Source organism: Echeneis naucrates, chromosome 18, assembly GCF_900963305.1.
Source record: "Echeneis naucrates chromosome 18, fEcheNa1.1, whole genome shotgun sequence".
Lineage (NCBI taxonomy): Eukaryota > Metazoa > Chordata > Actinopteri > Carangiformes > Echeneidae > Echeneis > Echeneis naucrates.
Genome location: NC_042528.1, coordinates 2,163,647 through 2,187,673, shown reverse-complemented (window position 1 = coordinate 2,187,673; position 24,027 = coordinate 2,163,647). Strand labels below are relative to the sequence as shown.

At 43.7% G+C, this 24,027-nt stretch overlaps 1 protein-coding gene across 6 annotated transcripts in view; it reads right to left on the bottom strand.

The window, feature by feature from the left end:
- Positions 1-24,027, bottom strand: part of htr2cl1 (5-hydroxytryptamine (serotonin) receptor 2C, G protein-coupled-like 1) — a 122,644-nt gene that overhangs the window by 32,304 nt on the left and 66,313 nt on the right. For 4 of the 6 annotated variants that reach the window (XM_029526754.1, XM_029526757.1, XM_029526755.1 and 1 more), the window contains 2 exons: positions 3,682-3,827; positions 3,477-3,589 (listed from right to left, as the gene is read on the bottom strand). The gene's annotated coding sequence lies outside the window, so the exon portion shown is untranslated. The remainder of the gene's footprint in view (positions 1-3,476; positions 3,590-3,681; positions 3,828-24,027) is intronic. The other 2 variants (XM_029526756.1, XM_029526758.1) reach the window with 1 other exon arrangement.

The following is a 24,027-nucleotide window of genomic DNA, read 5'->3' as shown; positions in this document are numbered from 1 at the left end:
TTCCCTCCCTGCTCGATTTTGAATATTTTAGAGCCCCCGTCCTTTTGCATTAACACACACACACACAAAAAAAAACTTTGAGGAGCGAAAGAAAGTGGAAACAGTAGGAGGATGTTGTGCGAAGCTTTGTGTGTGTCAGCCCAGTGGAAGTGTACTGTGTGTGTGTGTGTGTGTGTGTGTGTGTGTGGGCAGTCCTGGACACAGCTACACTCAGCATTCTGACACAGGCCTCCACTTTTAAACAGGAACATGATTGGAGATGAAACAAAAGCACTCGCTCCTCCTCATCCGCACTAACACCCTTCCTCGCTGACATTTTCTTGATGCGCCTGACTTCATCAGAAACAAAAAACCCCAAAACACAACAAACAAACAAACAAACAAAAAAACGAAAAAAAAAAAAAAAACCCAACAACTTCAGACAAGCTAAGCTGACAGAACAGCCGCCGCCCACCCGGGAGGGAGCGGAAGAGAAGCCGGAGCGAAAGGCGGGAGACGAGTTCTCTGCCGTTTTAATTGCAAAGCTTGTTAGCCTTTTTGTCTGCTGTTAGCTCCTTATTAGCATGTCATTATAGAGCCAGACAGCGTTTGACAGACAGCCTGTCTTCAATGCAGATAGGCATTATTTTTGTGTTTACTACTTATCAAAATGAAGGTATGAGGATCCATAGAGACTTCATTTATTTTTTTATTTCAGCTTCACATCCAAAAGTGTGAGGGAGGTTCAACACTTCGCTGAAAGACATTTCATAATTAGTTGGGATTGGACACACTTGTGACCTTCCTGAAATTTGTCAGTCACTCCCTGAAAACAAACGCGCAAATTATGCCCACAATACTCTACAGAAGTAGCCTCCACATTAAAAATAGAGCCCGTCCTGTCATGTCCACGGAGAAATGAACCAGAATGAGTGCCGGTTCTGTACAGCCACATGCACACTGAAGGCAAAGGTGGATGGTTTTTCTTGAAATTGCAAATAATAGCTGCTATTACATGAGTTTGACTGACCCCAAAATTATGATGGCATGCCAAGAAAGCTGACCTACATACAGGGAGGATGGCAGTTTGCTTCGTTAGCAGCATTTGACGCATACAGGAAACTGTAATTTGACAGACGGACCGAGTCATGGCGACATTTCTTTGCAACGCTGACAATGATTGGTTGGTTTTGTCAGGTTGGAAGAAAACCACACAGGGCTGTCACTGTTTTTAAATGAGGGGATCTGTCATGGTGAGTTAGCACTAGTTTCTGTTCACGGGACAACTTGTTGGGTTCAGGTTTTAGCAGAAGAGTAAAGCTCACTTTTAGACTGGTGCTGGAGTGAGTTTCATAAATATATCAACAGCGTGGAAACGGCTGAGCAGGGCGTCATCACAGAAAGCAAAGGCGAGGCGGCAGAGGACAGTAAAGGATCAGATCTCACTGTCCGATGATCAATAAACCTCCACAGGTTTCTGTTACGAAATGTCACAACGTGAGCTTTCTGGAAATATTAAAATAAATAAATGAATAAATCAGCGAGGATTTTAGGATGGTTATATTGTTACTGCGCTTTTTGATCAGACCACTGCACAGTACTACAGGCTGAAGGAGAGTCATGTCGTGACGCCTTCGTCCTCAGACAGCGTGTGTTAACTACTGAGAGCGACGCTTTCAGTCTGACTGCACACACACATTCAGGAGACGTTTCTGATCTTTGCCCTCGCTGGCGTTCTGCAGACGGTACGGGGCAGCAAAAGTCGCTGCATTAGATGCTGTTGGCACAATTTATAGAAAATGACTATCTCAAGTGCTGTAAACCATAATCAAGCAGAGAAGGTGAAGAGGAGTGAATCGGCTTCCTGATGAGCGTAATGCTCTCACTTTAGCACCGCGTGGATGACAACTGCACACAGAGAAAGAAAGAAAGTGACGGGAAGAAAAAAAATTACAAATGACAGTAATTCAGTTTTAAGGGAGGGCAGATGTGACTCTGTTAATATTTAAACAATAAAAGATGTAAGAGTGATGAAGACTTTAAGGTGGCAGCAACAGAGAATCCGTATGTCCGACATAAACACATGCAATAAAATGGTAAGAGTGGTTATCCGACCTTCACGTTCTGGTGGCAAAGGAGCGAGACGAGGAAAGGAAAGCTCCTCCACACCGGAGGGCTGCAGAGACTAATTAGCTTAAGAGATGTGACCTTTCTGTCCCCGAGAGAAGACATGTGTGCGTCTGTACGCGAGCACTTTGCTTCAGTACGAGGGCATCGTCATCACAGCCGAATGGACCCGTGTGTCATGTCTCATCAACACGTGAGCGCCAGAGAGGCAGCAAAAGGTGGAGAGAGAAGTTCCAATCTGAACCATGACTGGCTGTACAGTCTTAAAATAACCTCTCTGAGGTCGAGAGCCTGGAAAACACAAGGACGCAGTTTTTGGGTGAAGTTTGCAGTTTGAGATATAAACAGACGATTTATTCAAGAACCAAAACACAACTCCCAGAAAAACTATCAGGCCACATTAGGCCGAGATAGAGAACCGGAGGTCTGAAGTGAGGGCGATGCTGATTAAAACACAAACAGAAATGATTCAACACATACTTTAAACTCCGTCTCTGGTCCACCGTGGTTTTCAGGATCCCTGATATGAGTGATCAGAAACTCAAACATTCCTCATTTCAGCGCTCCTCAACTACAGAAGAACAAACCAGCAGCAGCTAAGTGGGATGAAATCAACCCAATCTGTTGATTCGGTCCAAAGATGAAGCTTTCAAACTTAATCAGTGCAGTACTTGAACTGATTTCACCATAAGAAGCCCATTTTCTATTTCACACAGCTACATTTCAAATCCGTCCACATTTTGCAGATTTCATTTATATTTTTGGACAGTTTGGATGAACGCGTTTGACCCGAAAAATCACAGTTTGTCTTTGTAAAGGACACAGAATGAACCCTGACCCTTTCTGCCTCTACAACGTTACACCAGCCGACACTCCAACATTTCTTTAGCAGCTCTGTAAATGACACGCATATTACAAGCCTTCCTGACCTTTAAAGAAGGAGTTCACAGAAACAAAAAGGCTTAAGTACTGACATGATGTTGTGAGTCTGACGTGTTCAGCGAATACACAAACCTTCAGGAAATGCGCCGTTCTCCCGTATTCTCCCACAAAACCTCGAAATACCACCAATTTGCTAACCAGCATGAACAAGCGAGCTAATTTAGGCAAAGTTGTCAAACTCAGTCAGATGCTGCGTGACAGGCAAACAAAGCGAGAGAGGAGAGAAGGAGATAGAGTGTGACCGTGTGTGTGTGTGTGTGTGTGTGTGTGTGGGGGGGGGTGATCCCTTTAAATAGACACCATCGGATGCTGTGGGAGACCGAGAGGAGACAGAGCGGAAAAAGACGGAGGAAGAGAGGGGAAATCAGCCATCCACTGGAGGGGGATAATTAGGAACTGTGTGTGTGTGTGTGTGGTATTGTACATACTGTGCATCTCCCTGTGTGTGTTTTGTGGCCTCGTGTGGGAGTTTTCCTGCTCGGGGGGAAGATGGTGCCACTAAACGCTGGATGCTGATGTTTGCTGTCTGAACATCTCTGAGCTGTGTAACAGGAACGACACTTGACTCTTCGTACTCTGTGTTTTATTCGCGCGCTTGCCGCGGAGATCAGTAACAAGGAAATCTAGTCTTACCCCCAAAAGGATCACAGACATCCTTGTGAGCTCGCCGCTGCCCAAAAGCTGACTTGATCTTTCGTGGATGAGCCGCCTCAGTCTGTCATCGGCGTCATGTACCTGTCGAACACACTTCCTTCAGACCGGGATTTGTGCTTTTCAGCCTGAAACAGAAACAAAGACGTTTTTAAAATCTGTGTCCACGGGTACCGCACGTGCTAACATGCTAATATTTGTTATCCTGTGTCTTCATACAAATACTAACACGCAGCTCAACAACGCAGGCCTTTTGGAATACTAAAAACTAAATGACAGTTCTCCAACTAGGTTTGTCTTTAGTAATGCCATCTCCGACATGCTGCTGGGAACTTATGAAATACATCAGACAGTTTGAGTTTAAAGATAAAAGAGCTTTTGCTTTGTGTAAAGCGTTTCTAAGTGACGATCGATTTATTTGTATTTAAGGCTTCATTTTTTACATTTTACAGAAGCAGACTGGACCAACAGGACAACAGCATGTTTTGAGGTTAAAACACTGATTTTGGTTATTGGGTGACGTTTTGTTTGTGGGAAGCAGCCGTCCGCCATGAAGCGTTTCCCCTTCGGTGTAATAAACAGCCTCCTCCAGCTGAGGTAATCCATCACTGTTTTTGTCAAAGTGCTGGTTTTATTGTTACTTCATTATCCCCTAAATTGAATGTTGTGTTTTGCTTTGTATTTTTTGAAAGGAGTGTGCTGTTTTTTTTTTTATTTTTTTACGCTCCACTTACTGTCAATCACCTGACACTCAGAGGAAGAGTTGTCGGAGAGGGAATAAGCCATCACATCACATCATGACAGCCTGCCTCAAAAACTTTGTCTCTTGATACAAAGTGCCTTTTAGTCCGGTCAGCCTTTAATGCGACACCATAAAGTGTGTGTCTTTAAAACAACACGTACTTTATTTAAACATCACTTCACATCTAAATAAAGACCAATTTCAGCGTTGATAGCTTAATAACCTTTATTGTCTAAATGTTTATCCTCCCTGAGACTCAATAATAATTTGCAGAGTCTATTAAATGCTACTATAGCTGCTCTCAGTAAACTTTTACACATTCATATCCACAAACATAAAAATAAATGTCTTGGATGGATGTCAGCAGTCCGATATGAGAGGATAAAGTCCATTGTGAGGATAAAAAGGGGAATTTTAATATTTGAATGAAACTTAACGCGCAAACTCTCTTGAAAGAAAAGTCACTTCGTAGCGGCACCAGTGGGGAAAGGTTGTCCCTGGGGGTTTGTCCTCTGGGGATCAGGAACATCAGCCTTCTACTGTTCGCACTTCTCGTGTGGCTGAAACTAAATCATTCACAGCTTTTGAAAATGGCGTAAAGCCATAAAAACACAAAAAGTCTTTCCAAAAAATTTTATAAACAACAAACAGCTTCTATGATATTGATTCTTTCCTCTTTCACCCTCTGTCACTTTCTTTTTCTGTCTCAGTTAATTATTAAAAGCAACAACAGCGAAGTCGAATAATGGAGTACGGCTGAGATTCCCCGGAGCGGCCACTTTGGACCTACGCTATTATTACAGGGCGGCACCATCACAAGCTGCCAAAATGAGGAAAGCAAGGGTCAAAGCCACAGCAGCAGACAGTCGGAATAAAATATATTGCTCTGTCACTCTCATATTATTCTGCAATGGAGAAAATCTCTGTATAGATTTTTAAAGTCGAGTACCACGCCTGAAGAGAGAAGCAAACCGAGAAAGTTTGGTAATTCACTAATTAGCTCCCCTGTTACAACTACGGCGGTCAAGGCTGTGTTTTTTTTTTTTGTTTTTTTTTTTTTTGGGGGGGGGGTGGAGTGTGCCTCAAACCAATCAGAAAACTCAGCTGTCAGCAATAAGCACTGCATGCTTTCCATTGAGCGACGCAAGCTTCCTACTTCTTCAGAGATATATTTTATATTTTTAAATATGCCCAGGGCTTCAAAATATCAGTGACACCTTCCGACATTATTCCTGCTCAGTGATATTTGCAAGTATGATCCGTTTATCGGAGAAAGTTTCATCCATGTGAAGTTAAAAATAAAAACTAACTTTTAACCTCATTGCAGCCTTCAGTGAGGTTAAGCAGCTAAATATTAATGTGCTCACAGCAACAATGCTGACGGTTAAAATGATCCTACGTTCAGTACCTTAGCTTAGCATGTCAGCTCAGGAATATTTGGAACCCCGAACATCTTGCAGAGGAAACCGAATGATTTGCAGTTTTGACCTTAAAAGGCAGAAAGTCAGAATCAGGAATGCTTCATGTTTCATCCTCTGGGAAACATCCGATAGCTATTGGAGCTATTTCTCTCAACATTGTACTCATGGGAGCAGATAAAAGTGAAGGGTTCATCTGGGAGACATCAACTTTAGTCCTAAAGGCTGCTTCGCTCTCAAAACGATTCTTCAACGGCGCACCAATCCAGTCGTTACCTCGAGATATTTCCTTTGGACCGACGGTCCAGATCTTCAGTCTTACTCTAAAGAATCCAGCAGCGTTGGAGACGTAACGGAGCGAGCTGTGGGAAACATTAACCCACACGGGCGTCGCAAGTGTGCGTTTGTGCATAACCACATCTCATACTAACACTTTAGTGACAGTCTGGCCAATTCATTCAGCTATATTACCATCATGAGCAGAACACAATCACTTCTGAAAAAGCATCAGAGACACAAACACTCCCTGACATATACACACACACACACAAATACAAAACGCAGTTTTCTTTCCACGTTTAAGGGAGAAACACGGATTAGACGGCGGCACAGAAGACTGAGACAGGAAAAGTGGAGAGGAGGAGAGAGGAGGGACGTGGTTAATGACAGGCTGCAGCATCAGATGGAGGGAAGATGGGCCTCAGGAAACAGATGGGACCCCTTCAACACACACACACACACACACACACGGTGGAAGCCTATCAGCATTTTCACTGCAGAAATATTGAACATGCACAGAAGGAAAACACTTTCACTGAAGAAGCTCTCTACTGATTGCACACTCGCTCTTCTTCCATCTTTGTCTCCTTAAAGATGGCGTTTAAATGGTCAATGCACGATCGTTAGTTTCCATACTCAAGGGCAAAGCATGAAGGCGATGCATGTGTGTGTGTGTGTGTGTGGGGGGGGGGGGGGGGGGGGGTGCTTTTGTGTTCTCTGAGGATCAATGCTTACAAATTAGTTAACCTGTTGAGAGGTTCAGTCCAAAAATAGCTTACCCAGCAAAAAAAAAAAGGTCGATATTGGACTTTCTTGGTGTCTGGTTTGAAGCCCCCCCTCCATTCTCCCCCCCAATCAACTAATCAGCTCCGAGCTCCTGAAGCCATTTCGCCAAAACAATAGTCTGTGATTTAAAGGTGATGACTCAGCAAAAAGCAACTCCAGTTTCACAACCAGCATTAAGATGATGCACTTTGGGTAAATCGATGACGGCTTCATCAGCAGATATACAACAGATGACCCGGCTACGTGAGAGGAACGGTGATTCTCAGCTCCAGGAGTCTGAAGAAAATGAGCTTAACATGGAGTTCACCTTCAAATTAACACCAGTTTCGGAACGCGCTGCTTACTTTCCCCTTTTTCGTGTTTGTGCATCTAGCGGTTGATTGCTGCAGACTGATGTTGGCGACAGAATTAAAATGCTTCCAACGTGCAGGGTTTCAGCGGGGAGGCGCTCTGATTACGTTCAGTTTTTTGTTTTTCAATTACCAACCAGACTGTCGCTGCTGCTCCTCTGGGACTGGGAGTCAGTTTGCTCTCTGAGAGATGGAGATTTTCACTGCGTGTCTCGGGTCAGTGCACAGAAAAATTAATTTATGAATCACGTCGGATTATTCATAATTAGTTTGGCTGCTTTGAATTTTATGGAGGCTGCCACTCACAAATAAAAATGGATCTAACAATCTGACTCTGGGGTTAACAGCGCCAATGACAACAGGGATTTATTGTCAAATCAAAATATCAGCAGATTTACACTGAAGAGATTATCAGATTATCTTTACTGTGCGGCTCAGTTCTTTTGTTGCTGCCGTTGTTCTTTCTGTTGGATTAGTTCTTCAGACTTTATGGTTTAAAACACCAGATAATTCAGAGCTGCCGGTCAACAGAAGCTCTTATTTTATTTGGGTTGTAGTTATTTACATTGTTTGAGACTTGTGCAGATTGGACACACGACAGCAACAGTACTGCAATATTTCTGACAAATTGCAAGAGAAAGGTGTGAAATGGGTGTTCACGTTGGACAAACACTTTTTTTTTTAACAGTAGCAGCTCATGAATCTCCCCATCTGCCTCCTCTTCCTGCCTGATTTCTCAATTAAAACCACGATGGGCCGTGTAATTACTTCACTTAGTTGGTCCAACAGAAAAACAACAGCAAAAAAAAAAACCAAAAAACAAAACTGCACAAGTAGTAAGACGCCCTGTGTGCGTTTGTGTTGACACGTCACGCTGCCAGGCCTTGACCAAAGTTGATAATGCTGTCTGTCAGACCTCTTTTAACCGGCTTCTCAGTGTGTGCCAACCGACTGAAGCCTTGACCGCCGCTGATAACATTCTCTCTGGGACTTGTTCCACCTTTTAACTGTGCTGTGTGCACCGTTGTGTTTGTGTGTACACACGACTAGAATTGCACTCGCCGACATGCATAAACATGAAGCCGGGAGCGCTTATGAGAGGCAGCGGCATCATCTGCGCAGCAGAGAGAATGAAAGTGAAGTTGGCCGATAAAATGATTGGAAATCCAAGAGAGGAAAAAAGAGGGGCGGAAGAAAAAGGAAATTGGAACCAAGTGCTAGATGCAGAAAGTCGGCTGGTCAACAATCGGAAATACTGCCACTTCGACAATGGCTGCAATGAAAGTTGGGACTGGAAGGAAATTTCAAAGGTTTTCTGAGATGTTTGAGGACAAGATGTACAGATATGTGAGAAAAGAGTGAAAGGACTCTAAGTAAAACACCCAAACTATAAAGAAACCTTTGGGCCTGAAAAATAAACTGGAGTTCATTTAACACCAACGAGTCAAACCTCAGAGACCATTAAAAAAAACAAAAACGTTTGGTCGCTACAGCGATATTGACAAAAACCTTTTTCACCGCATGATTACCGTTTCTTTAACATCCAATAGGGTGACTCAGTTTGGATAATCCATTCAAAGCATGAAAACAAACACTATTTTTGTGAAGGTCGACAACGATGACACGGTTTCCTAAAGGAAGTGACTGGAAAACCACGGGGCTGGATGATCCGCTGTGGCTTATCGTTCCAAGAGATAAGAGTTCAGCTATGAACTCATCCAAGTGAGGAGGAGGAGGAGGAGGAGGAAGAAGAAGAGGGCAACTCTTCCCTGAAGCAACTGCATATTATCTGTAAATAACAAAGAGGAAGGACCGCAGTCCAATTAAACTTTAATGAAACACGCCACTGCAACAACAAGCACAAAAAGGATACTCTGGGAAAACATTGTCATTGTGTAAAAACTGAAAAGGGGGGTCCAGTTGGGGAGCACAAGACGTTCCTGGAAGGTCGTGCAAGAATGAACGATACAAAAAAAACCCAACAACAGTAACAACAACAAAAACAAAACTTGCTGTCTGGGGTGATTTTTTTTTTTTGTCCAGACCAGCAGATCATTAATTCCCCTCTTGAGTTTATCTTCTTCAGTTTTTCCATTTCTCCTCCTCTTCAATCACACCATTAATTTCCCTCTTCTCTTTTTTACGCCCTCTGTGTTTTGATTTCCTCTTCTTTTGACTTCACTCGCTCGCTTTAGTCTCCTCGGGGGTCGACGTGCGAAATTAATTCTCCCTCCTCGCCTTGGCTTCCTCAACCGCTGCTCGCAGCACATCTTTGTGCTGCATGATATCTACGTCTTAATACTGCACGCCCCCATCTATCTGCCCGCTGATCCGTGCAGTCAAATGGACTTTCCTCTCCGTCATTGTCATCCCTCTTTCTTGGAGGAAAGTTGAAAGAGCAGTGAGGTCTCAAAAACATCCTTAAATCATTTACCCCTCCAACTGCACCTTCCCCCCTTCGTCTATTCTGCATCTCAGTCCGTAGTCTATTTGTGCCTCGCCACCTTCACGCTCCATTCCCAATTGTGTCACTCCGCTGCCATTAATCTCGCCACCTAAAATTTCTCTGGCTGGCTCTCCGTTTGTTTGGTCCATTCAGGCCTCTCTATCTTCTGGAGAGTCCAAAAAAAAAAAAAAAAAAAAAAAGGGTAATCTGTTGAACAGTGAAACTAAAACATCTGCAGACAAGCAACAGGAACACTGAAGTTTGGGGTTAATTCAACTGAAGCCGAGGCTGCCGATGCCTCCATGTTTATTTTTCAGCGTTTCATTGGAGATGTCAGCAGCTCTAACCAAAAAACGTGAAACAGCTACGATTAAAAAGGTTGAAAGGAGGCATGAGGATCCTTTACAGCATCTGAGCCTCAGTTTGAGCATCCTTGATTTTCCAAGATGTTGCTTTGTTAAACACACTTCACAGTGAATTATGGGAAGCTAGAGCCTTTGAAACAGGCCTTGAGATAAAAAAAGTTCACTCTTGTTCTTGGAGCTCCACTCAGCAGCTGATCCGGAGCTTTTGATCACATCACAAGAGCATCGCTGAACACTAATGATGTGTTCAGTCTAAATGTGTAGACTTGTGCTGCACAGAAATCCATCCACCCACAACTACACCACTACGACTCTGCATCTGTTATGCAACGATAATATTTGCATCTTTTGCAGAGTGTAAACTCTTCATTCGGCGGCGTGGGGGCTTCGGCGGCTGGCGAATGAGATTACACACCAACACACACTGAGTTCAGTTAATGTTAATCAGAATCAAAGCGCAGGAAGAGGTGGTGGTGGGGTATTCTTGGCATGAAGCAATGAAAGGACTCATGGAGAGAGACAAAGATGGAAAAAAAAAAAAAAAAAACAACAACCCAAAAATACTAAACCGATTGAAATTGAGACCAACTGTTGAAAGGCGAGGCGTTCTGCCACACTTCCTCCAAAGAGTGTGTGTATGCAGCGGGACCAGCAGGACATGCAGCTTTGTGATTCCCATTAATCCCCTCCTCTGAGCCCCCACCCCTCCGGCAGCTTCACTTGTGTTTCAAGAAGCTGTTTGAGACTCAGTGACTGCGGATTACCGATAAGGGAAAATTACACTGTCAGAATTTATCAGCGGGAAAATCATCCAAAGTGTGTGTCTCGGCGTGGGTGCGTGAGCGTGTTGTGCGTTCCCGTGGTCTGAGACAGAGGGTTTTCTTGCTTGGGCATATGTCTGCATTTGTATGTGCGCACTTTGTGTGTGTTTTTATCCTCCTCCGGGGAGACCCCACGCACCGTCTGTCTTCGACTCATTCAGTATGCATTGCCACACAGACACAGGAAAGAAACGGTCAGAGAGAGAAGCAGAGATGAGGAGGAGGAGGGAGGAAGGGCAGAGGGAAGGGAGAGACGCAGAAGACAAAGCTCAACAGAAGGGCTAAAGGATGGAAAGAATGTTCATTCAGCTGTTAAACATATCTCCTGATGCCACCTGCACCTCCAAAACAACTTCATAGGAACGCTAGATGCAGACTTTCCATTTTCCCCTTTTCCAAATGACGGATTTCTCAGCAGGAGGGACAGATGCAGAAGAGAGTTGAGAGAGGTGTTTTCCATCCTGTTCCTGTTTCATTAGCATTCCCAAACCTAATGAGCGGCTGACAGGGAGACAGAGAAGACATTCAGGAAGTGAAGGAAATACAGAAAGTGTCCGTAACACAGAGGGGACAGAAAAAATGATGAAACAGGAGCAATAAATAAGTCGCAGAGGACACCCGGTGCTGAATACCAATCCGAGCCGGGGTCAGAGGTCATTCAGGCGAGTTTCTTCTCCTCCGTCCACATTTCCAAACAGCCTCTCTGATTTATATTCCTGATGGAGTCTTCTGCTGTGCCAGAATGTGATCGTGTGTCAGCGACAAGATCTGAGGTGAACAACTCAAGGACAGTTCTCGCCTCCCAAAGCGGCACATTGAAGCAGGAAAACAAGACGGAGGAAAGACAGGCCGGACAGTTTGTGGATTCAGGACGCTCCTGCCGCGATGCCGCACTTAGCTTGGAAGTGCAGCATGATATTAATAAAACCCATGAATCTTCTGTGTAACGTCACTGTCACAATAACAAAGGCGCTGTAGATTTGAGCCAACCGTCCAAATGTAAACACTCTCAAGAACCAGATGTGACTGAAAACAGCACTCTTTACTTCCATTTGTCTACAAACTAACAGCTGTTCCAGGAATTACTGAACCTTTTTCTCTTGTTTCCAGAAAACAAAACAAAACGAACAAATGCATTTGTCACAAGCGTTCACTTCCTGCTGGGAGCTGGTGGTTTTGGCTCGATAAGAGCTTTGTCTTGTCGTCTTCACGCCCTCCGAGCTGCATTATGTCTTCAGGGCACACGCTGCAGCGAGACGCTTTCGGTGATAAGCAATAAGACGGGCCGGGGTTGGCTGGATAGGATGCCAAAAAGTCATCCGTTGTTTTCCATTACTGCAGAAAGCTTTTGGTGAATAAAGGGATTAAGTTTGATACAAAAATCACTACATTTCTTCCAAAGAAAAAGAAGCACAGAAGAAATTGGTTATATGAACTGAACTGAATAAGAGCCGACCGTATTATTAGTTTTGGTCTTTTCATCGATTCCACCGACAATTTCCTGAGAAGAAAGAAGAAAAATTCCCTTTGATGTATTCTCTATAGAACTACACATGAATTATATCGTGACATTAATAACAGGTCTATTATAACCCTAAAAATAATGATCAAACTTTCTGAAAAGATATTTCAAGGACAAAACAGTCGAGAGTCAATCCAAAGATCCAATATAAACTCTTTAAGCTGCCTGTGGATGCAGCCAAGTTTTCCTGAACATGTAAGACCTTCATTTTGAAGTGGATGGAAACAGAAAGTCATTATTTGTTATTCACAGATTCGCAGAGCTTCACAGGCCGGGTTAAGAAAAGAGATGTCATCTTCTGGCAAAGATAACTGTCTGGAGCTGCGTTCATGGAAAACAGCAGTTTGTCACAGCTGAGTGAAATAAAATGTAAAAAAAAAAGTGTTAAGGTTGGAACATCTGTCTTTTTCTTCTTTCGCTGTCTTCAACGCCGTAAAAAACACACAAATGACTGAGAAACCAGATATTCAAATAAACCACCAAAGAGCACGCTTTCCCTCCCTTAGATTTTATCTTTGGCTTCAAGATCGGTGCGTTGGTATTTCACTGTGAGAATTTGTGGACCAAAGCACTTTTGTGGCTCATGTCAGATTTATTCGTGGCGTCCAAACCGGAGAGGAGGACGGGAGGAGGACGGGAAACGTTGTGGACCAAGCGGCTCCATTTCCATCGCGCAGCCTTGAACAACAGGTAATAAACGAAAAAGAGCCGGAAACATTCAGCAGAGTCTATAAAATTGGAAAAATTAAGGACGCAGTGAAAAGAAATTAAGAAAAATTAAACGCTGTATTCTTTCTCCGCTGCCCGGAGCTGCGCCTGCAGGAATGAAAATAGAGATTACATTGTTGAGAAAGCGTGGAAATGTCTTTTTTTTTTTTTTTTTTTTATACATATCAATGGCAGCAAAGTCTGATGCGTAGTGTAGTTGACTGAGTTTCTGTTGAAAGAAAGTTTGAATAACTTTTTTCAGGGCGCCATTCATGCATGTACCAAACACTTCAGCGAAGCGTGCCGACACCTTTAAATAAGAGCCGTAACGTGAAAGGATGAGGCTCTGGAACCGGAGCCGACACGGCGCGTAACTCGTTTGAGATGTTGGACCTAACGGAGTCTAATAGGTGTCGGACTGGTGTGTAATGTGGCGCGTCCTCCCCTGTGAAATACCGACTGTGGCCTGTTAGCACAAGAAGACTGCGCTGTCCAACATCTCATCCAGATGTGCCAAATGGAGCGTGGGCCGGACCGGCACAACCCGAATCTGCCTTCTCTGAATAAATGAATACATTTGCTGTGTGTGTGTGTGTATCCATTTGATGTGCGTTTTATGTCTACGTTCATGCCTGCAGGCAATCAGTGTGTGGGCGAGGCATGTGTGTGTCCGTGTGCGCATGTGCGTTTGTGCATGTGCTTATTACACAAGGCCAAGTTGCCCTAAGCCAAAATGAGTAAGTGAGTGACTCCCCGAGCTGTTTCTCTCTTTATTTATTCTGCCTTGCTTCTGTTTGTATTCAAACGAGCAACGCTGAAAATCTCTGAGACTCGGAGAAGAAAGCTGGTGGATGAAAGCTGCTCCTGCAAAATTTCAGCAGCGCTTTAGCCGGACATTTATATTTATACTTCTGCAAAAAAAAGGTTCCAGCTTTGGATATCTTAAAATTTTAGACAAATGCATCCGACACCGTCCGCGTCATTCACCCATAACAGTTCTAGTTCCACAGGAGTTTGCTTTTGATGGACACGTAATCAGCCTGGCAGCATTGTTAGTGATTCCTCTCCTTCTCTAAATGTGCTGGTTCAAAGACAGATGCTTCCTACTCATTTATCAGCCTTATTATCATTTTCCCTCCTACATGTTCCACTTCCTTCTGTAAATCCTCCTGCTTTTGGGACCCACGACTGGCTGAGTCATTGCAGAAATCAACCCTCTTCAGATGGCGCCAATCATCCTGATTAGGTTCACCTTCCTAAGTACTCAGAGCTCTCAGAGTCAAAAGGCCAACTGGACGGGAACACTTCATTTATGAAGTGTGTGATTTCCATCACAGCTTTAATCCTCCTCTCTACTTCCTCCCTCGCTCCAACTCAAGTGCGTCTTTCCTACGCTGACAGCATTACAGCGGGATCCTCCGGAGACGAGCAACCGTCTGGAACCGAACACAGGCCTCCGCTCTGCCCCCTGGCTGCACCGATTAGCCCCAAGCTAATTACCCAACAGCACTCCCAAGTGGGAATGGTTCACTCCACACTAAACTAATTAACACGCACCTCATTTAACGGCCAAGGTTGGCTGTGCAGGTGGAACCAAACATGGCCGACAAGGAAACAGAGGTAAATTTAGACCAATTAAAAAAAAAAAAAAAAAAAAATGGAATGAAAAGATTTGGCAGTTAGTGAAGTAAAACACTCAGCGTCATTAGAAAGAAAAAAAATAAAATAGAATGGCATTCGGGGTAATTAGGAAAGGAGACTGAGCAGAATGAGCAGCTTTTTGAAATTAAAAAAAAAAAAAAAAAAAGCGGCCCGCAGACCGAGTGAAGGAGGGAAAGTCATTTGAAGCAGCTGATGCTCTGCTGTCGGTCAGTACGGCGCACGCCCGTCTCTCTCTGCGTTTGTGGAAACCTCGAAATAAAAAGATGCGTACTCATCGGGTCGGAACATGTGAAATACTTCTTCGTGCGACTTATCCGTGAAGCCAAAAGGTCATCGCTGCACATCTCGACCTCCACATTGCAGGCGCTGTGCGGTACACACAGAAATACACACAGCATGCACAATGAGGAGGCCGCGACACGCTGTTTCCACGGCAGCACTGCAGCCTAATCAGCGCCTTGATGGATGAACAGATCAGCTGGACAAAAAAAACTCTGTCAGCTAAAGTTTCACGTGTATAGTTTTGATAAAGGGCAAAATAAAAACCAAAGAACCGTGAAACCAACCAAATCAGTCAGTGGGACTGGAAGTATGGGGAACTATCTGGTACCCTACAAACATAAAAGTCTGTGCTGACCTGAAACAAACTAAGCAGCTGCTCTCTCTGAAGAAGAGCTAACAAACACTGTTTCAGATCAGCCAACTCCTGGCTGGACTCTGTCCATCTGCCTGGACTTCAAATTGGCTCATTTCAGCCGACTGATGCGTGCTGTCTCTCTCCGCCGGCTTCATCTTTAATAATAAAAAAGAAAACGGAGCAAGAAGAAGGGACCCGAGTTAAAGCGTACTTATTTTCTAATAAGCTGCGTGACATCGTCGCCTCGTACCCTGAAATGAGCGCCACGTCCCAGACTGGTAGAAATGTCTGACATGATCCAATGAGCACGGAGGATCGCCATCACCTTTAACGACCTCGCCGCACCACTTCCTGTGTACAACTGGAGCCAAAGCACCATTTTGCAGTACAATGCATACTGGATTGATTTTGTAGGCTTCATCCACGTACTGTACGCACAGCGAGCAGACGAATGCAGAAATGCACTTACACCTTCCTCTAATGTTCGCTGCATTTGTGCCAATTCCCCACTAACAACCCGGACAGTGTGACAGGTGCTCAGATAAATTCCCCTCTCCGATCCTCGCTGCGAGAAAGCACTTTCAGAGTAATTGGAGGGAAGAGAAGTGGAACAGTCAAGGGCAGGACATCCTTGTTAAAACGAAACTCTCATTAGTGGCCGAGATGCTGATGATCAAACCAAAAGGCTCTATGAGGAATCGTATTTTGTATATTTACACATCGACTCCATCGACTTTCCATTTTCTTTTTAGGCATTTATCCGCCATGATGGTACAGTAATTCATTATAGATGTTGATATTTTCATCTGCTGAGCCCTTTAAATATTAATGCCGGTTCACAGCCGTGTTAAACTGCGGCTTGGCGGCGAGCGCTCGCGGGCAGTTTCACCTTTCAGACGAAATCGTGGCGGCGCTGTACCTGCTGATTTAGAGCTGCTGTTGTGCCTGACATACAGCGCTGCAGATGGTACCACGTTCTCTGCAGAACAGAATAGCCTCAGGTCAAATAATGTACAAGGCGGGATTTTAAAAAAGGTTGGCTCATTGAGAAAGCAAATATCTGTACTCCTGTTGTGTCTCCATTCTAATATTTTTGGAAAACAGCAAATGACTTTAAACCCCCACGCCGCCCCCGCCTCTAAATTAAAACCTACATCCAGAGCAAAAATTCAATATTCATCTTTGCAGGAAACAGCCGGGCAAGTTTTAATTGGCTTTGTTTTGGATTTACAGAAGACATCGCAGGCTTTATTAGCACCTATAAATACACCTTAACACTGCTTACAAAAGCAGCAGGGAGCGTGTCCATCGTCCCTCTGTAAGTCTCAGCAGGTGTTCTAAATTATTACTGACTATTATTTCTGACAAGCGCCATTTTAGCTGTGCGTGCCTCAGTTGGGAGAATGAAGTGGGAAAGTTTCTCTGTGCTGAAACACCAACAGCATGGACCAGAATCTTCTCCTGCTCATCGGCGTCTGACACTTCCATTCATAAGCTCGCCTCTTTCTGCACTCTTCCAGCTGCTCCTTCTGCCCGATGACTCAAGGCGCTTTCCTGCAAAGCTCTGGCCCCAGACATCGATCGTGTGGGGGAATGGAAGCCTGAGTCAGCGTCAAGAGTCAGCTAATAAGACTGTTTTTTTTTTTTATCCCATTCAGAGTTATAGAGTCTGCTCTGTGGGAAATTTTATATCTGTAATTTAAAAAAAAAGTTTGGGATTGTAGCACCTGGATGAAGAAACAAGCACGACAACCTTCCTCAGCATCATCGATAATAAAGCCTCAACAAACCCTCCTAAAAATAAAAGACAGCATCCGATGTGCACAATGACCACCTCCCACAGTGAGCTTCATAATTACTTTTCATCAGCGGAATGGTACTCGCTGCCAGCTGCTCCACCGCCACTACGCTCACTTTCAGCCAGGTGTATTTCAGCCTTGTTACCAACGGGGCCCTGGAGATGTGTCTTAAAGGTTCAGCACGCTGTGTGTTGTGTTTTTAGTGTCGACATCGTCTGCCTCGCTGGAGGACATCTGGTGGATACATCCAATGATTGCACGATGACTCCTAAAGACTTCAGGGAGCCTCCATTAGGTCCACATTTGTGGATTTTAGTGTGTTTTAATCCCTTTTTGATACATTTTGGCAAAAATTATTAAACGCGCATTGCTGTTCCTTTTAGGACAAATACAAATAACTTTGGTGAACAGCAGGTCAAAATACTTTTAATGGCAAACTAAAGATAATCCCATTTGTTACATTTACAGGTTCATCAGTTTGGTCACCAAAATAGAAGATATTTCATGTCATTATCTATCTGCATTTCTACTTTTGTTGGCATATATTTTAGAGATAAGTCACATTTATATTGTTTCCTGCATCCAGGACCCCTGAGAGGAAATATTTGATATACATGTATATATTTTGGTTAAATGAACTGAATTTCAAAACTTAAGTCTCAAACGTTGTGTAACTTGCACACGCAATGTGGACGCAGGTTTGGCTCCGTCTCCATAACCTTGAGTGGAGGTGGATGATGAATGTGGGTGCTTCTGTCGCTGTGCAGCAGCAGCAGCAGCTATGACTGCCTTTCATTTTTATATAAAATAAAATAAGTGCCAATCATCATTTTTCCAGACTGAGGCAAACTATAATAAAAAAAAAGAGGAACGTCTTTAAAGATGATTTTCTCTTCAGAATGCCTCAGCTTTTCAAAATCATCTCATCTTGTATGAGATTTATATTTTGCAACTTCACATTTCAAGATTGGAAATAAATTAAGTATACATTTATGTCTTGTTGCAGATTTGACCAATGTGTCAAAGAATAAAGAGATGCATCGTATATGGCGTTCACGTCTGCAGTGCTTTTGACTTCACCTGGGGATGACTGTGCTTATTCTAAGTGTAGAGTGCAGGAAGGCATTCATCACAGAGCAGCACAATCAGGCCTCCGAGGCAGCATCCTCGGATCAAAGCAAACAGGCACATTCGAATAAATGAATACATAACTGCAGCCAAAAAGGCTTTACTGGGGACCCAAACTCTGCTGCTGCATCGTGGGGACAAAATGTAAGTGTTTGCGTGCTCCCATCTAACCTACGGGGTCGTAAGGCTAATAGCAACACGCTTGGAAGCGGCCAGTGAATCATCTTCCACCTCTGGGCTCGTGCGGTGTCCCAGCAGTAACTTGAAGTTATATTAAAGGCTGCGTCACACCACAAGTTTCTCATCTGGCTTCATGTTCTTCTCGGATCCCGCTGCGATCGGCTGAGTCAGTGCTGTGGGCGTCTTCTTACAGCGGCGCAGTGAAGATGTGTTCTAGCTGCAGCTCCTGTGGCGTTAGCAGATTTTAATGAGAGCTGCTGAGCTCAGGCTGCCCTTCCATCGAAAACTGGACATAAGGGATCATAATGAGCCGCTTACGCAAAGAAACGACTTCTCCAGCTGCACCACAGAGTGCCAGAGGTCAAGCTGAAGCTAAAAGTGTCCCTCCTCTGAGTCTAATGTTGACATCTGCCTTAATTCAATCTGCCTGGACTTTACATTGCTTCCCTGCTGTGGAACGGATCCGCTGAGAGTGTAAGAGCATAAAAATACTCGGCAAGCAGCTGATGAGCTGGATTCCACTCAGATACGGTCGCAACATGATCCAAATTCTTTGAAAAGGCTTTCTCCAGCAGACGCACAACGAGATCGTAGTTCCACTCATCCCACTCCATAAGAATACACACAGCTGTGTGAAACTGACTGCCAGACATACACAATATAATGACAGATAGTTCCATACATTAAACAGCAAAGCATGACGTTAGCGCCGTAATGAGATCAGGTTGAGCTCCTCCAAAGATGGTTTAGAAATCTTTTTAATCTGTCTAAAGCTAGCCGGAGCTACAGAGATTATATCAGGAGTATCTGGCACAACAACACACACACACACACCTTCATTTTCGTTTTCACCCAGACAGATGGGGACAAATCTTGGCAGAAGTCTGCCTGTCATCCAGGGACGCTTCAAGAACCTGCAGTCAGCGCGTATATTTATGACACCTGTGATTTTTACGTCTGATCTGAGTCAGCACGTCTGGAAGTTCCTGTCCGTCAACTCTTCAGCATCTGAGGAAGCCTGCTCACAGCGTGGCGATGAAGTGAGGACGCACGCTGAAAAGATGCAGTTTAACATGTTGACTAGCAAGAGCTGTGTGTGTGTGTGTGTTTGGTTTTGAGGTGTGTGGGGAGTGAGAACACTAGGAATTCTCTTTGTAGAATTTTTGGGTCGTACGGGAGTATTTTCAACAATCACTGAATGATCCAGTGAAGAATATCTAACGTGTGTGACGTGCGCACACACACACACACACACACAAGCAAAGAGAGCTATCTGTGCTCTAATTAAAGGAGCAACTCAGGAATTTTCCACTTAAAACCATGTTGCATGAATGATGGCATCTTTTCATACCCAGGCGGAAAATTGTGCGTTTTATGACGTACTTTACATTTTTATCAGCTTCCTGCACACAAGTGAATTTATATTTCACACAAACCAAACCGAAGCTAGACAAATCGTGCCCGAGATTAATAACTCTGTTCATGCCCAGCAAAACAAAGTCGCATAACAAAGCTAATGGGCTGCGTTGAATGATTCAGGTTTAAGAAATGCAGCTTGATTTAACAGTGTAATACGAAACAACATTAAAAGATCAGCAATCTCGAATTTCACTTTCTTCAGCAGAAATAATGGAATAATCAGTGTGCGATCTAAACTTCTCTAAACTCTGCATCATCTGGTGAACACAAAGATTTTTCAACCTCACTCCATTTTATCCCAACTCCTTCTCCTGTGCATCCATTGTCGGGGCTGAGTGAATATAAATATCAGGTCACACTGTAATATCTCAGGAACTACGGCCCACACAGTGATGTATGGCATACACTCATTCTACCTGCATATGTTCCTGCAGACGGATGACAGCTGCTCTATGGAAAAGTGTCAGTCTCCTCTTAATCCCTTTTCAATATCTATCTGGACCCCGGCTTAAAAAAAAAATAATGATTTTGTACATTATTAATTATGAATGCTCCTTCAAATCCACAGCAAAGGCACACCAGGCGAGCTAGTTAGCGTCATTCATTAGTTACAGCACATTGATCTGTTTTCCCCGGGATCAATCTATAAGCTTGTTAGGATGCAGACAGCTGCGTGCACGCTCGCTTGTTACAAGGCGGCGAGATGCCAGAGATTATTTTTCCTTAAAAATCTGCAGCACGCTTCATTCATCATTCGTTTTCACTCATCTTCCTTCTCTCTTTATTAGCCTTCACATTTTATAAGCAGGCTGAACGTCTGCTGATTATTCAGCGGTCATAAGAGGTGCATTTATTTTATTAAACCGGCTTTACATTTTTCCTCTCCTCACTTAAAGCTGATTGTTCTCCTCTACTGCTGATCTAACCATGATAATCTTGTGAAGTCCTGCAGTTTGATTAAATGCTCCACAACAGCCTGAACGTTTAACTCCATCCAACTGCATGTTCTTTTAACTCTACCGTTTCCTGAAAACACCCCATTTCTTTTTGCTCTAATTCAAATTTTCTTGGTGAACCGAAGAGGCCGTGTAAAATGCTGCTGAGTACAGAGCAGCTAATAAAGATAAATGGATGCAAAGTAGCAGTGATATCCTTCATGGTGGGGGGGGGGGCAACATATGAATCAATAGTCTGAATGTGCGGATGCCGATAACCATTATCATGTATTGTGTTTGTGTGTGTGCGAAGCCATTACAGCTGATGCATCGGATCCACTTACATAGCTGGACTCGGTGGGAAAGTATAAACTAATGAGTCCCCATATGGACTTTAGGAGACTTCAGTGTTTACATCATCTCTCTCCCTACGCTCTCTACTTGTTTCTCCAATTCACTTCTTTCATGGCAGTTTTCACAGTTTCAGTTAATTATCACACCTTTAATCGGTGATTTGTCTGATGTCGCAGCTATTCTCCACGTAACCGCTCAAAAATCAATGAAAAACCTCTTTACCCGAGCGGAAATATCGACAGAGCCGCCGGAGAACTTGACCAGCCTGCTTCACACGCATGTGCGCAAACAGTTCTACACTTGTGACTTCAAATCCATCAGATGAAAGTCAGAAAAACATAAAAATACAAAAATAACAGCAATTATCACTCAGATCGATCTGAAATATTGAAACGGCACCAACTGAGAGAAAGAATAAGATAAATGAGCTTTACAACAAAGGCAATTCGACTAAATCCCTGATTGGAGTCCACAAAGCGTCCAGGAGGCAGTCTGCAGTTTAATTTCATCGCCATCAGGGATGTGTAGCACAAATAAACCGCAGCCTTTAAAGAGCCTGTTGAGCAGACTCAACTTCGGAGGCGAAGCCAAACGCACTGATGAACAAACGATTTGGTCCAAACCTGAGATTGATCATGATCTTATTATTATTATTATGCAAATTACAGCCATTTTCTAAAATGTGAAATCGTCCTTGTAGCGGAAACCTGAACAGGAAACAAAGCAGATGGTTCACTGCCTTCTTGTTCTGTCCAGTCCAGTGAAGACATTTTCCTCAGTGAATCGTTTACACACATCACATTACAGTTAATAACACAGCAGGTGTGTGGTGGTCCGTATGGTGAGAGGCCGAGAGAGAGAGAAAGTTCTGCAACACAGAAAAAAGTAGGCGAGGCGATGATTTCACACTCCATCACCCAGCGATAACCGGGGTGAAAGGTCAAACCTGTTCCTCTCCGCCTCGCTGTCTCACATCACTCAGACCCTTCTGCCACTTTGTGGATGAAATTATTCTGCTGCATCGTCTCCACATCACATCTTTCATCAGTGTTTATATGACAGCTTTGTCTGTTTGCTCTCAGGCTGACACTGTTGCGCTTTTCCTGTTTTCCGTGTACAAAGTTCTAACCATTTCACAAAATGCAGAACAAAAGAAATGACTGATGATGAACGATTTGACGAGACAACCTCAACAATGAGTGGTAAATAATCCAGTTCAGCCATTTCCCCTGATGCATCTGGCGTTCAGATTTTCCCGGAATGGATCACCTTTCTTAACCTTCCTTCACTTAAATTACCTTCCTGAAAAATGCCAGAAAAGCCCATTTCTCATTTTTCACCGGCACATTTGTCATCATTGATCAACGCTCATTGTGATAAATACACTGCAAAGGCTTCATCCACCATTTGAATGTAAAAGTATTTTTAAACTTCCAACCAAAATAAGCGTCATGTAAATCCAGGCTTTCTGCTCGTTTCAGTTTATTTCCTTTCCTGCTTTTATCGCCTTCAGTTCCCTCTACATCGTCTTCATCGTTTCTTTTTTCCATTATTCTTCCATTCCTCCAGCGGCTGGTCCGCTCTGCTGAGACTGAACCATCTGTTACAGCTCGACAGGGAGATTCTGATGGAAGATTCGGAGAATAACAAATGCTGCTCAAGGTTAAAATGTGCTGTTAAACCTGTGAAAGCCGCAGATGAAAATCAATATTTCGGTGAAGATATGCTCTCAGGGAGAAAAATCTTTTTTTGCCCAATCCAACCAAAGAAGTGTAGAATTACGTCTGAATCTTGAGGAGGTGAGTAAATGATTGTCAGCTCAGCGTCAGATGCCGTCAGACTCGACGGTCCGCTGCTCTCCTCAAGCCGAAAATTCTGCAGAGTCAGAGACAAAGCATGAGCCGGCGAGGTCACAACAAGCTCAGCAGCTGCGGGCACTACTTGGCAGACGGTCAGTTTTTTTAACTACTCTGGAGTCAATGCTGTAAAGACAAACAGACACACTAAAATAAAAGCCCACTCTGAAAACCATTGGACAAATCTGACCAACACTGCTCTGTCGGCAGACGCACAATTTGCCTGCGAGGCCCGAGTCACTCAGATCTTCAGAGAGAAGTGACGCGTTAGATTCAGCGCAACACAGATTTTAAAAAGGAAAGTCTCTTAAACTGTCTTAGTAGTTTTCAGTATTTTCTCTTTTCTATCTGATAAAACATTACGCCTTCATGTAAACGTGCCACGCAGTGACACCGAGCAGGGAGCGTTCAAGGTCAGGTCAAACAACCGCAGGAGAACAGAGAGGCAGCTCATAAATTACAGCAGATTAATTTAAAAAAACTAAATATGATTAATCATAAGTTTACCATCTGGAGCACAAACATCCTGTTTACCGGAACATTTTTGAGTATTTGGAGAACCTTCATTGTGCACAAGAGAAGAAAATCTGATCTCCCTGCAATTAAAACCGGCAAACAGTGACTCACCTTCACAATAACATCGGCTCCTTTAGAGCCATTTAACACTGAAAAAAATAAAAGTGTTGAATAGAATGCACAAACTGAACATTGGCTCCAGCTGATCGTACCCAGAGAAGACAAACACACACATATCCTCCTCTATGTCCCCACACTGGACACACACACACACACACACACACACACACACTTTACTATCCTGCTGCTTTCTTTTTTTGTTCACATCATGCTAATGCATAAAGAGCAGTTAAAAAACAGAGAAAATTTTCAGACCAACAAAGTGGACTTCTCTCTGTTGGGAGT